Source organism: Phocoena sinus, chromosome 13, assembly GCF_008692025.1.
Source record: "Phocoena sinus isolate mPhoSin1 chromosome 13, mPhoSin1.pri, whole genome shotgun sequence".
In the NCBI taxonomy this organism is placed as follows: Eukaryota; Metazoa; Chordata; class Mammalia; order Artiodactyla; family Phocoenidae; genus Phocoena; species Phocoena sinus.
Window position 1 is genome coordinate 52,835,358 of NC_045775.1, and position 13,415 is coordinate 52,848,772.

Here is a 13,415-nt window from a genome sequence, read left to right on the forward strand (position 1 = left end):
CTTATTTTTGTATATGGTGTTAGGGAGTGATCTAATCTCATAGTTTTACATGTACCTGTCCAGTTTTCCCTACACCACTTATTGAAGAGGCTGTCCTTTCTCCACTGTACATTCCTGCCTCCTTTATCAAAGATAAGGTGACCATATGTGTGTGGGTTTAACTCTGGGCTTTCTATCCTGTTCCATTGATGTATATTTCTGTTTTTGTGCCAGTACCATACTGTCTTGATTACTGTAGCTTTGTAGTATAGTCTGAAGTCAGGGAGCCTGATTCCTCCAGCTCCATTTCTCGTTCTCAAGATTGCTTTGGCTATTCCGGGTCTTTTGTGTTTCCATACAAATTGTGAAATTTTTTTTCTAGTTCTGTGAAAAATGCCAGTGGTAGTTTGATAGGGATTGCATTGAATCTGTAGATTGCTTTGGGTAGTAGAGTCATTCTCACAATGTTGATTCTTCCAATCCAAGAACATGGTATATCTCTCCATCTATTTGTATCATCGTTAATTTCTTTCATCAGTGTCTTACAATTTTCTGCATTCAGGTCTTTTGTCTCCTTAGGTAGGTTTATTCCTAGATATTTTATTCTTTTTGTTGCAGTGGTAAATGGGAGTGTTTTCTTGATTTCACTTTCAGATTTTTCATCATTAATGTATAGGAATGCCAGAGATTTCTGTGCATTAATTTTGTATCCTGCTACTTTACCAAATTCATTGATTAGCTCTAGTAGTTTTCTAGTAGCATCTTTAGGATTCTCTATGTATAGTATCATGTCATCTGCAAACAGTGAGAGCTTTACTTCTTCTTTTCCGATTTGGATTCCTTTTATTTCCTTTTCTTCTCTGATTGCTGTGGCTAAAACTTCCAAAACTATGTTGAATGAAGGTGGTGAGAGTGGGCAACCTTGTCTTGTTCCTGATCTTAGTGGAAGTGGTTTCAGTTTTTCACCATTGAGGATGATGTTGGCTGTGGGTTTGTCATATATGGCCCTTATTATATTGAGGAAAGTTCCCTCTATGGCTACTTTCTGGAGGGTTTTTATCATAAATGGGTGTTGAATTTTGTCGAAAGCTTTCTCTGCATCTATTGAGATGACCATATGGTTTTTCTCCTTCAATTTGTTAATATGATGTATCACATTAATTGATTTGCATATACTGAAGAATCCTTGCATTCCCGGAATAAACCCCACTTGATCATGGTGTATGACCCTTTTAATGTGCTGCTGGATTCTGTTTGCTAGTATTTTGTTGAGGAATTTTGCATCTATGTTCCTCAGTGATATTGGCCTGTAGTTTTCTTTCTTTGTGACATCCTTGTGTGGTTTTGGTATCAGGGTGATGGTGGCCTCGTAGAATGAGTTTGGGAGTGTTCCTCCCTCTGCTATATTTTGGAAGAGTTCGAGAAGGATAGGTGTTAGCTCTTCTCTAAATGTTTGATAGAATTCGCCTGTGAAGCCATCTGGTCCTGGACTTTTGTTTGTTGGAAGATTTTTCATCTCAGTTTCAATTTCAGTGCTTGTGATTGGTCTGTTCATATTTTCTATTTTTTCCTGATTCAGTCTTGGCAGGTTATGCATTTCTGAGAATTTGTCCATTTCTTCCAGGTTGTCCATTTTTATTGGCATAGAGTTGCTTGTAGTAATCTCTCATGATCTTTTGTATCTCTGCAGTGTCAGTTGTTACTTCTCCTTTTTCATTTCTAATTCTATTGATTTGAGTTTTCTCCCTTTTTTTCTTGATGAGTCTGGCTAATGGTTTATCAATTTTGTTTATCTTCTCAAAGAACCAGCTTTTAGTGTTATTGATCTTTGCTGTTGTTTCCTTCATTTCTTTTTCATTTATTTCTGATCTGATCTTTATGATTTCTTTCCTTCTGCTAACTTTGGAGTTCTTTTGTTCTTCTTTCTCTAATTGCTTTAGGTGCAAGGTTAGGTTGTTTATTCGAGATGTTTCCTGTTTCTTATGGTAGGATTGTATTGCTATAAACTTCCCTCTTAGAACTGCTTTTGCTGCATCCCATAGGTTTTGGGTCGTCGTGTCTCCCTTGTCATTTGTTTCTAGATATTTTTTGATTTTCTCTTTGATTTCTTCAGTGATCACTTCGTTATTAAATAGTGTATTGTTTAGCTTCCATGTGTTTGTATTTTTTACAGATCTTTTCCTGTAATTGATATCTAGTCTCATAGCACTGTGGTCGGAAAAGATACTTAATACAATTTCAATTTTCTTAAATTTACCAAGACTTGATTTGTGACCCAAGATATGATCTATCCTGGAGAGTGTTCCATGAGCACTAGAGAAAAAATGTGTAATCTGTTGTTTTTGGATGGAATGTCCTATAAATATCAATTAAGTCCATCTTATTTAATGTATCATTTAAAGCTTGTGATTCCTTATTTATTTTCATTTTGGATGATCTGTCCATGGGTGAAAGTGGGGTGTTAAAGTCCCCTACTATGAATTTGTTACTGTTGATTTCTCCTTTTATGGCCGTTAGTATTTGCCTTATGTATTGAGGCGCTCCTATGTTGGGTGCATAAATATTTACAATTGTTATATCTTCTTCTTGGATCGATCCCTTGATCATTATGTAGTGTCCTTCTTTGTCTCTTCTAATAGTCTTTATTTTAAAGTCTATTTTGTCTGATATGAGAATTGCTACTCCAGCTTTCTTTTGGTTTCCATTTGCATGGAATATCATTTTCCATCCCCTCACTTTCAGTCTGTATGTGTCTCTAGGTCTGAAGTGGGTCTCTTGTAGACAGCATATATATGGGTCTTGTTTTTGTATCCATTCAGCCAGTCTGTGTCTTTTTGTGGGAGTATTTAATCCATTTACATTTAAGGTAATTATCAATATGTATGTTCCTTTTCCCATTTTCTTAATTGTTTTGGGTTTGTTATTATAGGCCTTTTCCTTCTCTTGTGTTTCTTGCCTAGAGAAGATCCTTTAGCATTTGTTGTAAAGCTGGTTTGGTGGTGCTGAACTCTCTCAGCTTTTGCTTGTCTTAAAGGTTTTAATTTCTCCATCAAATCTGAATGAGATCCTTGCTGGGTAGAGTAATCTTGGTTGTAGTTTTTTCTCCTTTATCACTTTAAATATGTCCTGCCAGTCCCTTCTGGCTTGCAGAGTTTCTGCTGAAAGATCAGCTGTTAACCTTATGGGGATTCCCTTGTGTGTTATTTGTTGTTTTTCCCTTGCTGCTTTAAATATGTTTTCTTTGTGTTTAATTTTTGACAGTTTGATTAATATGTGTCTTGGTGTGTTTCTCCTTGAATTTATCCTGTATGGGACTCTCTGTGCTTCCTGGACTTGATTAACTATTTCCTTTCCCATATTAGGGAAGTTTTCAACTATAATCTCTTCAAATATTTTCTCAGTCCCTTTCTTTCTCTCTTCTTCTTCTGGAACCCCTATAATTCGAATGTTGGTGCATTTAATGTTGTCCCAGGGGTCTTTGAGACTGTTCTCTGTTCTTTTTATTCTTTTTTCTTTATTCTGCTCTGCAGTAGTTATTTCCACTATTTTATCTTCCAGGTCACTTATCCATTTTTCTGCCTCAGTTATTCTGCTATTGATCCCTTCTAGAGTTTGTTTGTTTGTTTTTTTTTTTTTGCGATATGCAGGCCTCTCACTGTTGTGGACTCTCCTCCTCTCCTGCTGCAGAGCACAGGCTCCGGACGTGCAGGCTCAGCGGCCATGGCCCACGGGCCCAGCCGCTCCGTGGCATGTGGGATTCTCCGGACCGGGGCATGAACCCCTGTTCCCTGCATCGGCAGGCGGACTCTTAACCACCTCGCCACCAAGGAAGCCCCTTTCTAGAGTTTCTTTAATTTCATTTATTGTGTTGTTCATTGTTGCTTGTTTCATCTTTAGTTCTTCTAGGTCCTTGTTAAATGTTTCTTGCATTTTCTCTATTATGTTTCCAAGAGTTTGGATCATCTTTACTAACATTATTCTGAATTCTTTTTTAGGTAGACTGCCTATTTCCTCTTCATTTGTTAGGTCTGGTGGGTTTTTATCTTGCTCCTTCATCTGCTGTGTGTTTTTCTGTCTTCTCATTTTGCTTATCTTACTCTCTTTGGGGTCTCCTTTTTGCAGGCTGTAGGTTTGGGGGGAGGGAGGGGTACGGAGTCCGGGGTGAGCCTGCAGCAGCAGAGGCCGGCCTGACATTGCACCAGCCTGAGGCGCACCGTGCGTTCTCCCGGGGAAGTTGTCCCTGGATCCCGGGGATCCTGGCAGTGGTGGGCTGCACAGGCTACCCGGAAGGGAGGTGTGGAGAGTGACCTGTGCTCGCACACAGGTTTATTGGTGGTGGCAGCAGCAGCCTTAGCGTCTCATGCCCGTCTCTGGGGTCCGCACTGATAGCTGCGGCTTGCGCCCGTCTCTGGAGCTCCTTTAAGCAGCGCTCTTAATCCCCTGTCCTCGCGCACCAGGAAACAAAGAGGGAAGAAAAAGTCTCTTGCCTCTTCGGCAGGTCCAGACTTTTCCCCGGACTCCCTCCCGGCTAGCCGTGGTGCACAAACCCCTTTAGGCTGTGTTCACGCCGCCAGTCCTCTCCCTGCGCTCCGACCGAAACCCGAGCCTCAGGTCCCAGCCCCTCCACCCCGACGGGTAAGCAGACAAGCCTCTCGGGCTGGTGAGTACTGGTCGGCACCGCTCCTCTGTGCTGGAATCTCTCCGCTTTGCCCTCCGCACCCCCGTTGCTGCGCTCTCCTCTGCCACTCCAAAGCTCCCCCGCTCCGCCACCCGCAGTCTCTGCCCGTGAAGGGGCTTCTAGTGTGTGGAAACCTTTCCTCCTTCACGGCTCCCTCCCACTGGTGCAGGTCCCATCCCTATTCCATTGTCTCTGTTTATTCTTTTTTCTTTTGCCCTACCCAGTTACGTGGGGAGTTTCTTGCCTTTTGGGAGGTCTGAGGTCTTCTGCCAGCGTTCAGTAGGTGTTCTGTAGTTGTTCCACGTGTAGATGTATTTCTGATGTATTTGTGGTGAGGAAGGTGATCTCCGCGTCTTACTGTTCCACCGTCTTCCCCCTCTCTCTGGGATAGTTATTTTTTAACAAGCCCCTAAAGGTAATTACTACATAAGAAACACCAACTTTCCAAATTATCACTGAAAACACAAACACAATAATGAAACAAAACCTATAGAACCAAACGTAATTGTCATAGCAATAAGTGTAATTAGGCCAAATTGACCTGTTAAAAGAGACTCTCAATATTAGATCACAAAGTAAAACCTAATGATAAAATGATTAAGAAAGATTGAAAGTGAAAGGATGAGAAAATATGTTTTTACCAAGTAAGTGTAAAAGTTTAGCAGAGATGATTATCTTAATACTAGACTTGAATGAGTTCTAGGATAATAAAGTTGTGAAATTCGTGATATAACTCTTTTTAATCTACGTGATATATAACATTTAACATCTATGTAACAAATAATACACATTAATAAAGCAAAAGCTAGAGGAAATACAAGGAAAAATAGAAACATCAGTAAGGGAGATCATTTACCTCTCTTTTAGGCCATGCTAAGGTAAGACCTAAGTAATATAATTTTTTTAAATAGAGCTGCTTGATATATATTAAACATAATCTGAAAACTAAATATTTATTTTATTTTCATGTGTCTCTGGTTACATGAAATTAAATTGACTTTACAGTAATTAGTTCACCAAAAAAACTTCAGTGAACTCAAAAGTAGTGTAATTGTAGTAGAAAAAAAGAACTTTTTCTTTTACCCTCCTAGGTTCGATATGCAGGAGGTGTTTCACAAAGATATGAGACTCAAGAAGGAGGCCAGATGATGAGGCTCATATTCCATTTTAGGAATATATACAAATGTACACAAATATATACACAAAGGAAAGAGGGTTTTGGGCTTTTGGGTTGAGGGATGGTTATAGATATCCAAGCAGTAAGGTCTTTTTATTTTCTGGTTCTATAATCAATTTCTAGTTTTGTTACATTATGATTAGAGAATGGTATCTATAGTCTTTTTGGAATTTATTGAAGTTTTAAATAAATTCTTATTGAAGAATTATGGAGGGTACCAGAATATCACCCCAAAATATGCCACTTTGGCACATACGGATTATTTTGAGCTAATTTAAAGGCAATTGAGGACCAGAAGACTCAGGAAAAGCTCTTTACCTCCTCCACTTGTCTAAAAATAAAGGATTTCCCCTTTTGTAAAGGAAATTTACATTTATGAAGGAAATTTGCATTTGCAAAGATGTCTCCATACCAAGAAGAGAGCTACTTTGGAGACAATGCTTATCACCTGAGAGACGCTTAACCACATAACAAAAGAGTCTTTTTTTTTTCTCACCGTTGTGGCCTCTCCCGTTGCGGAGCACAGGCTCCGGACACGCAGGCTCAGCAGCCATGGCTTATGGGCCCAGCCATTCCGCAGCATGTGGGATCTTCCCGGACCTGGGCACAAACCCGTGTCACCTGCATCGGCAGGTGGACTCTCAACCACTGCACCACCAGGGTACAAAAGAGTCTTATTTACCATACCCCTCACCAGCCTTTTCTATATATAAGATCATGTCATCTGTAATCAGAGATAACTTTACTTTCTTTTTTCCAATTTGGTTTGAATTCATTTTATTTCTTTTTCTTGACTAATTGCTCTGGCTAAAGACATCTAGTACTACATTAAATTGAAGTTTTACAAATTTTCTTTGTAAGGTAAGCAGCTCACCTTTCCTTGGAAACCCCTCAGTGCCTGGAAAACCAGGACAGTTGGTCACCCTAATTTTCTTTTGTAAGCAATAATGGAAGTATCATATTTCCTCTTCCTTTCATTTCCTTTCTCAGGAAGCTCTTTATATAAGTAGTACACAACCTTGGCTGTACCTAAAGGAGGTTAAAAAATCCTGATGTGTGTGCCTCCCACCCCCGTAGATTCTAATTTAATTGGTTTGGGGTGTGGCTTGGGCATCCAGAATTTTTTAAAGCTACTCAGATAATTCTAATATTCAGCCAAGGTGGAGAACCATTGGTATATAAAGATATGGAACTATCTCCAAGATATATTGAGTGCAGAATGGTGTGCATAAGATACTACCACTATGTAGAAGGTGGAAAAGAAGAGAAGTTATTTATATATTTGCTTATGTATATAAAATTATTTTTGGAAGAACATAGAAGGATCTGTTAACATTGGTTACTGCTGGGGATGTGAACTGGGGATAGGGAGGGAGACTTTTCACTGAGTACTTTTTTGACTTTGTGAATCTATCATCTATTTTTAAGTTATTTTTAAATTCTACCTCTTTAATATAGAAAAAATATTCACTGTCCTGAAAAAGTAGATATATAACTGAATAGACAGTATGATCTTTTATTTTTTGTAAAGCCCCCAAATCACACAAATTTAACAACAATACCACTAGCAGCAGCTATGCATAAAAAACATTTTCTGGAGAAGGAAATTTAAAATATACTACATACAAAATTATGTTAATGCAATATATTACATTACAAAATTAAAATACATATATAAGTATATATGAGTATACATGTACATATATGTATATGCTGTGTACACACACACATGACAAAGGGAGTTTAATGGTGAAACTGTGGCTCTTTTGTTTCCTATAGATGAAAAAAATAAACCATATTCATTATTTTTATAATAAATATAAAATAAAAAATAGAAAGAAACCTAATAATTATGTTTTCATCTAAAGGCAGAGTTTTTTTTTGGCTATGTTGGGTCTTCGTTGCTTCATGCGGGCTTTCTGTAGTTGCGGCGAGTGGGGGCTGCTCTTTGTTGTGGGCTTCTCATTGTGGTGTCTTCTCTTATTGTGGAGCATGGGCTCTAGGCGCACGGGCTTCAATAGTTGTGGGTCAGGCTCAGTAGTTGTGGCTCACGGGCTCTAGAGCGCAGGCTCAGTAGTTGTGGTGCACGGGCTTAGTTGCTCTGTGGCATGTGGGATCTTCCCTGACCAGGGCTTGAACCCGTGTCCCCTGCATTGGTAGGCGGATTCTTTTTTTTTTTTTGGTAGGCGGATTCTTAACTACTGAGTCACCAAGGAAACCCTATCTAGAGGCAGAGTTTTGCTCCCCTGGAAGGAATCTTTTTTTTAGCGGTACACGGGCCTCTCACTGTTGTGGCCTCTCCTGTTGCAGAGCATGGGCTCCGGACGCACATGCCCAGCGGCCATGGCTCACAGGCCCAGCCGCTCCATGGCATGTGGGATCCTCCCGGACTGGGGCACGAACCCACGTCCCCTGCATCATCAGGCGGACTCTCAACCACTGCGCCACCAGGGAAGCCCAGGAGTCATCTTTGCCTTGCTGATGTGGTAGATTTTGCTCCTCTCATTTTCTTTCTGTACCATGCGGGACCCTCTTTTCTTGCTCATGAGGAAACCAAACTACTGAGGTTTCAAATCAGCACAGCTGCCTCATGGCAGCGGCTGGAAGAGGGCCACCACTGGAGCCGGGCAGCTGCCAGCATATGGCCAGGCAGACTTTACTGATTGCTTCTCACATGATGGCATGCTAGGCTGTGTGTAGGGCAAACAATAAGGAGACAGGACCCTTCCAACAAGGCCTTGCCTGTCTGAAGTGGCAGCCAGGACAAATGCACAGAAGCAGGACTGTCCTAATATTTATGGGACCAGGATGAGAGTATCAAAAGTGGCCTACATCCCATATGTCAAATACTTAAAAGCTGTAACTCAAGCTAACATACTGTTGACTAAAATATTTATTTGCCTCCCTTAATAAATATAACTTTAAAGCACCAGAGAAGGCCAGGTTTGAATGTAGAATTCCCTCTGTGATTCTTTGGAGTTCTCTGCTTGGGTAAGGCTGTGTCAGGCAGCTTCTAAGATGGTGTCCACTGATCTCCACCTCTTATACTCTTGTGGAATCCTCTCCTCTTGAGTGTGGATGTGAGCCACAACTTGCTTCTTTCTTTCTTTCTTTTTAAATTTAAGTATAGTTGTTTTCCATGACTTGCTTCTAACCAATAGAATGTGTTAAATGGGTTGGGATGTCACATCTATGTCTAGGTTATACAGGATAGTGATTTCTCTCTTGCTAGCCAACTCCTTCCCTGCCTGGTTTTTTTGTTTTTTTTGTTTTTTTGTTTTTTTTTTGTTTTTTTTTTTTTCCTGCCTGGTTTTGATGAAGCAAGTTGCCACGTTGGAGAGGCCTCTGTGGCAAGTACATGGGGTGGTCTCTGTCCAACACCCAGCAAGGAACTGAGCCCTGCAGTCCAATGACCCTTGAGGAACTGAAATTCTGCCAATAGCTACATGAGTTTAGAAGCAGATGCTTCCCCAAACAAGCCTTCAGGTGAGACCTCAGCCCTGGACAACACCTTGTGAGAGGCCATGAAACAGAGGACCCAGCTATTCCCTGCCTAGATTCCTAACTCACAGAAACTGTGAGACAATAAATATGTGTTGTTTTAAGTCATTAAGTTTGCAGCACTTTGTTACACAACAATAGGAAACTAATATAATGGCACTGCTGGAAGAGTTGTACTTCAGTCACGGCCCCCAGTTAGCTACTCACTTTCTGTTCTGAACCCCTTTTCATCTGGAATCTTGAGGGGCTTCATGTCCATCTTTATAGACACCCCAGCTTCCATGTCAGTTCTGCCTCCCCCACTCCCTACTCCTAGATGCCCTTCAGGCCTAGAGGGGGCACATCTTAAGCTGGTGTAACCAGCTTAAGAACAATGCTGCCCTTGGAAGAGTGGGCTAGGGGATGATTTCACAGCCATTCATGCAGGGAATTTCAGGGTCCCGGGTACTCAGAACATTTTAAAAGAGGGGATTCAAGTCCTTGCCCCCTCCCTCCCGACTCCCACCCCACTGGAAAGGACATGGCTAGAGAAGGGGCAGAGCAAGGCCCTCCAAAGCAGAGGGCCAAGGCCAGGGACTCCTCTCACCCACTCTAAGGCCAGCACTGCCCTCATGAGAAGTGCTGGTTGAGGGCCAGGTGGATTGGATCAGACCCAGAGAGCTGCCCAAGGAGCGTAAATGAGCAGAGCTGCCCCACATCTGAGCACAGTCTTCAAAGCAAGCTGTGGGTTGAGCTGGACCCTAAAGGTGGGAGGGCTTAGAGAGCAGGGAAATGGGAAGGCCTCCAGCAAGGCAGCCAGCACTGAGTTGTGGGTTCCCAACAAGGTAGTTTCTTTAGGGCAGGGTGGTGAGAAGTTTGGGCTATGGAGTCAGAGTGCATCTGTTAAAATCCTGCCTGTGCACCCTGGTTGTGTGACTTTAATCAAATTAGCACATTCCTGAGTACCAGTTTCGTCACCTGTAAAATGGAGGCAATAATGGTACCTACTCCCTAGGTTCTTGGAGAGGATCAACGTATGTAAAATGCCTGGGAAGTGCTTCATGAATACTGGCTATCACTAAGGAAACTGAGGCTTAGAGCAGATGAAGGGTGATCTCTCTGCTCCCCAGTGCTACTTGCCTTGTCTCATAGATAGATCGGAGGGAGAAGTGAGGAGCTGTTTATACAATTGCTAAAATACTCATTTGCTTAACAAGCATTGAGGGAAACTTTCAGTCTGGTCCTAAGTTATGCCCTCCTTCCTCAAACTATGAGAGCCACGAAGAGGTGTCGGGAGTGTGGATATCTGGGTTCCGTGGTGCCTGCCCTTAACGAGTGTGCTGTCGGGCAAGACACCCAGTCTCTGCTGCTTCCTCTGTGAAGTGGAGCAATTACCGATGTCCCTCCAAGTGTGGACCATGGGGGCTGCAGCCTCGGCATCACCTGGAACCTGTTTGAAGGGCAAAATCTCAGGCCCCGCCCCAGACCTACTGAGTCAGAATCTCTGGGTCTGGGGCCTAAGAATTTGCCTTTCTAACACATTCTCTAGGTGATTTTTTGCCCACTGAAGTTTGAGGATCACTGGTGTGGACTGCCAGAGGTCTTCACAGACCTGGCTCCACAGACCCCCTCCCAGGTACTGATGCAGGAGGCCTAAGGGCTGGGCCTCACCAGAACAGCTCCACTTGTATAGGCACCGATGGGGTATGGAGGAATCAGATGTTCCGCTTCTACCTGTTAGAGTTTAGAAACTGCTTGTTATGGTCTGAATGTTTGTGTCTCCCCAAATCTGTATGTTGAAATCCTAACCCCTCCAACGTGATGGTATTAGGAGGTGGGGCTTTGGGGAAGTGCTTAAATCTTGAGGGTGGAGCCCTCGTGAGTTAGATTAGTGGTTACAAGAGGCTCTGGAGAGCTCCCTGCCCTCTTCACCTGGAGAAGCTACAATGAGAAGTCTGTGACCCTCACCCGCCCATGCCGGGACCCTGATCTCTGGCTTCCAGCCTCCAGAACTGTGAGATATAAATTTCTATTGTTCTTAAGCAGCCCACTGTGTGCTATTTTGTTATAGCAGCCTGAATGGACTAAGATACTGCTGGGCTAGGAGCAGGGCCACCCAGTGCAAAATGAAAATGCAGGGCGCCTTGTTCAAAAAGCAGGAGGAGAGCCTTTTTCTTTTCTCTGTGGTCTCCCTCATGTCTTGTTGCTTTAAAATTTGCTATTGAATGTTACGCCCTCTCAGGCAGGGGATACTTGCGGGGTGAGTACAGACCCTCACAGGCTTCTGGGGTTCTGCCCAAATCCCCACCCTTCCTGAGCTTGTGCCCAGGCCCCTGCTGAGGGCGCTGCAGCTGACAGGGAGACCTCTGAGCTCTGGCTGGAGCAAAAGTGATTGCAGCTGGAAGAAAGCGGTGCAGCCAGCAGCCACCGGGTACTTAGGGTGATTAATGAATGCGTTTGGAAATTTCCTCCTGCTTCAGCCTCAGCCAGCACCTGAACTGTGGTCGATGCAGCAGTACCTTTCTGTATAATCTCTTTTGACAGCTGAGAGGAGGGCAAACCCACAAGACTAACCCAGTTACAGCAAAAGAGAAATCTGGCTGCTCCCTGCTGACAAAGGGAACACAAGGGCATCTCAGTTCAGAGATATAATGCTTCAGGACCGGCGAGCTGCCAGCACAGAAAGTACTTGCCTGTCCAGCTCTCTGGCATATTTTTACTTTGTGACAAATGGTGGCTGTCACTACTCAGCTGTGTCAAGTAGGGTGATGTGGAGGGAGCCAAGGGGATTGGGATCCTCGTACCCCCATAGCCAGGCCTGCGATGTGTCAGCCCGGGAGGAGATGTACAGTGATAAGACACCTGATCAGGGACTCGGAAAAGCTGGGGTCTCTTCTGATTCTCTGTCTCACGGGGTGGCCTTGGGTAGACATTCAGCCTGCCTGGCCTCAGTGTTCCCATCTGTAACGTAAAGGTATGCAATGAGATTATCTCCCAGCTCCACCTCTCCCATATTTATACATTTCATATGATTCATATGATTAAGGATTAAGAGATATTTCAGCCTGTGCAGTTAGTTTTACAGGAGGAGCATTAAGAATGTAGGGCAGAGTGGGATATAAACCGGATGGTGAGTTGGTTACATCACAAAAATGTCATTAAAGAATTTGGGCTTCCCTGGTGGCGCAGTGATTAAGAATCCGTCCGCCAATGCAGAGGACACGGGTTCGAGCCCTGGTCCAGGAAGATCCCACATGCCACGGAGCAACTAAGCCCGTGCGCCACAACTACTGAGCCTGCGCTCTAGAGCCTGCGCACTGCAACTACCGAAGCCCGTGCACCACAACTACTAAAGCTCGCGTGCCTAGAGCCTGTGCTCTGCAATGAGAGAGGCCACCGCAACGAGAAGCTCGCGCACTGCAACAAAGAGTAGCCCCTGCTCGCTGCAACTAGCGAAAGCTCACGTGCTGCAACGAAGACCCAACACAGCCAAAAATAATAAATAAATAAAATAAATTTATTTAAAAAAAAAAGAATTTGATGCTTGTTTGTAGGCCATGGGGGACCACCGGAGGCATCTCAAGAGGAAGGGGTTATGTTCAGAGCTGAACCCTAGAAAGGTGAAGTAGGATGCCAAGTTTCAGAAGAACTGAGGACAAAAGAAGCCAGTTAAGAGGCTGGCTTTGCCCTTACACACATCTTTGCCCTTACAGGACAGCACCACTGCCTTCCTAAGGATGGTCCTAATTCACACGCCCACCAGCAGGCTGAGTTCTTGTTTCCTCATTATCTCACTATTACTTGGCATTATCAGATGTCTGCATTTTTGCCAACCAAATGGGTGTGAATTGGCATTTCACTGCAATTTTTTTTTTTTTTTGCAGTACGCGGGCCTCTCACTGTTGTGGCCTCTCCCGTTGTGGAGCACAGGCTCCGGACGCGCAGGCTCAGTGGCCATGGCTCACGGGCCTAGCCGCTCCGTGGCATGTGGGACCATCCTGGACCGGGGCACGAACCCGCGTCCCCTGCATCAGCAGGCAGACTCTCAACCACTGCACCACCAGGGAAGCCCTCACTGCAATTTTAACTTGCATTTCCCTG

At 43.5% G+C, this 13,415-nt stretch overlaps 1 protein-coding gene across 14 annotated transcripts in view; it reads left to right on the forward strand.

Moving 5' to 3' along the window:
- The window catches only part of B3GNT2 (UDP-GlcNAc:betaGal beta-1,3-N-acetylglucosaminyltransferase 2), a 398,515-nt gene that overhangs the window by 177,803 nt on the left and 207,297 nt on the right, over nucleotides 1–13,415 (forward strand). Inside the window, exon 1 of one of the 14 annotated variants that reach the window (XR_004352796.1) lies at nucleotides 6,461–6,495. The exons of 7 other annotated variants lie outside the window; for them this stretch is intronic. The gene's annotated coding sequence lies outside the window, so the exon portion shown is untranslated. Of the gene's footprint in view, nucleotides 1–6,460; nucleotides 6,496–9,189; nucleotides 11,329–13,351 lie in introns of those variants that run through there. 6 more of the 14 variants (XR_004352788.1, XR_004352787.1, XR_004352782.1 and 3 more) reach the window with 6 other exon arrangements.